Below are 2,821 nucleotides of genomic sequence, written 5' to 3' on the forward strand. Positions count from 1 at the left end.
CAGAAAACATGTCAAGATCAATATCAATTACATTGTAACAAGCTTACAGTATAAGTGTTGTAAACATTATCATTGCATGAAGTTTACACAAATTCCGTAGATGTTTTCCAAAAAACATGTTATCGTCTGGAAAGTAATATTTTGTGAAACAATATTTTTTTAGTCGTAGTGACCTTTGTAATTGACCTTTTGACCACAAATTCAATCCCAAACTGTGTCACCTATGCTATCATTGTATGAAGTTTGAACAAGTTATGTCGATGTGTTCTCAAGTTATCATCTAGAAACTGAAATTTATGAAACAATTGAATCTATTTTTTGTAACAGTAACCTTTGTAGTTGATCCTTTATCATCCCAAATTAAATCCCAAGCTGTATCGCATATGCTACCATTGTGTGAAGGTTGATAAAAATCTATCAAATTATCATCTGGAAACCAAATCCAGACAGACAGACGGACAGACAGACAGACGGGGACAAACACTAAAGTATAGTCCCCTCCGGTTACAGCGGTAGGGGACTAATGCATAAGTGATTAATCCTCGATAAATAAATAAATGGTATATCTTCAGTATTTTTATCTAATTATATTCTACTTCCATTGTATATTTTTCTTCTTTATTTTACCTTTATAAAAAAGTCGTAAATAAGAACCCCTAATTATCTGTATTTCATAAAGATGATTATTATCCTTATTCCATAAAGATGATGATTATACTTATTCCATAAAGATGATTATTATCCTTTTTCCATAAAGATGATGATTATTCTTATTCTATAAAGATGATGATTATACTTATTCCATAAAGATGATGATTATTCTTATTCTATAAAGATGATGATTATACTTATTCCATAAAGATGATGATTATTCTTATTCCATAAAGATGATGATTATACTTATTCCATAAAGATGATGATTATCGTTATTCCATAAAGATGATGATTATACTTATTCCATAAGGAGATAATGATTATCCTTATTCCATAAAGCTGTTGGTAGTGTCTGTTTGTGCGTATCGACCTTGAACGTATTTTGGATAGATTTTTCTCTTTCACCAATGTTCTATTTCATGGTGTGTTTCCATTTTATTTTTGTATGTTGGCGATAAATTTTATGCTAAAATTTTTTGTTTCTTGAGTATTTTTCTTTTTGAAAAAAAAAGTTGTTTTTCAATCAGAAGAAGGCCTATATTCTAATATTGTCCATAGTTTATCGACTGCCTTCGTGACATAATAATTCAAAACTAATAGCTTTTATAAAGTGTACTGGTTTTTCGGAAGGCATTGACTATTCAGCACCAATATTGGTGGAACTATCAAAACAGATATGAACCCGATACTATTTTAAACGCTCGATGATGTATACTTTTGCGTGTACGAAAATATGTATCAGCAGAAATTTGTGAAAAGTAAAGTAACACAGGCGATGTTAGACAAATATGATGAAAGTTTTACATGAAAACGTCAATGTTTATTGTAGCAGCTAAATCTTGGTCAGCATTTTGACAATTTAAAATCTATAATACAGATGAATTCTCTTTCAAACATGACAAATGTTATCTTAAAACTCTAGCTTTACCAATTAGCATGTCGTTCAGTAGTTTGCTTACCCAATAAAAACTAAGCAGTTTATTTCCTTTGCCACAATACACTCTAATCCATTTTCTTCCGAGTGCATCACAATATAGGAGTAATCTCCCAGAAGACAGAAAGTGCACACTTTTATGCTTAATTGAATACGACGATGTTGCATGAATTGAATGTCATATTCAAAGCAAACGGCAGTTCATTGTGAATATAACAAACAATATACATTGGGAATAATAACTTCAAGCTATTTCGCAAAAGAAAATATTTTGAAATTATCGATAAGGTCCGTTTTTGACAAACTACAGAGGCTATATCATTCAAACTTGGATCGATATTGATTTGTGATATGTCTAATGCATTGCACCATGCATATGATATGTAGTATTTTAGTCATGTCGTGATCTTCAGGCTATTACGATAAACCTACTCTCTGTTGATGTGACGGAGAGGTTTACCGGAAGGGCGTGGATATAAAGATTTGTTTAAATAGGATTGTGTTGTATTTTCAGTTTCTGTTTATTTTAGATTTTATTTCATCCGTTTACTGGTATGGCCAATGGACTCCTTCACACCAAATGACCATCAGTGTCCAGAGACAACACAGTTCCGTGTATTTATGGTGTAAATGTGATAATAAACAAGCACCTCATGCTGCTGTACTCACCAATGGTAGGCCAGGCCTTTAACGTCTCTGAGCAGACGATAATCACTGTGAGAGAAACATTTAATTGTATCAAGGATGACGCGACACAATTCCCCGGGGGTTTTCAGCTCATAATTGCCCATGCTGTGAAGCCTCCTCACACACTCACTTCAATGTTTTCCCATATACCTGAGTGCAATGGATAGGTACCTACACTATGATAGGGACAAAACTATCTCAGCGAGCGAGTCTTCTTTTAAACAAGCACCAAGATTGTAGATGTACATGTCAACTACTGAAACCTAGAAAGATATGCATCCACCTACATTTTCTGTACTCATACACATTTATAAAGATTGTCCATGAAATCGGGAATACTCTTATATACAATTAATGTTCTGCCTTGTTATCTTGAGACAGGCGAGGGAGGGGGTCTGCCGGAAGTACAATTAGGTTCGTTCTTGTTGAATTTGTCTGTATCACAACCATATTTAGAATTTTATACAGAAGAACAGTACAGACATTTTATACAGAAGAACAGTACAGACATTTGTCCAAGTAACTGACCTTGTTTTAGGCATAGTT

The sequence above is a fragment of the Argopecten irradians genome, unplaced genomic scaffold (genome assembly GCF_041381155.1).
Source record: "Argopecten irradians isolate NY unplaced genomic scaffold, Ai_NY scaffold_0759, whole genome shotgun sequence".
NCBI lineage: Eukaryota > Metazoa > Mollusca > Bivalvia > Pectinida > Pectinidae > Argopecten > Argopecten irradians.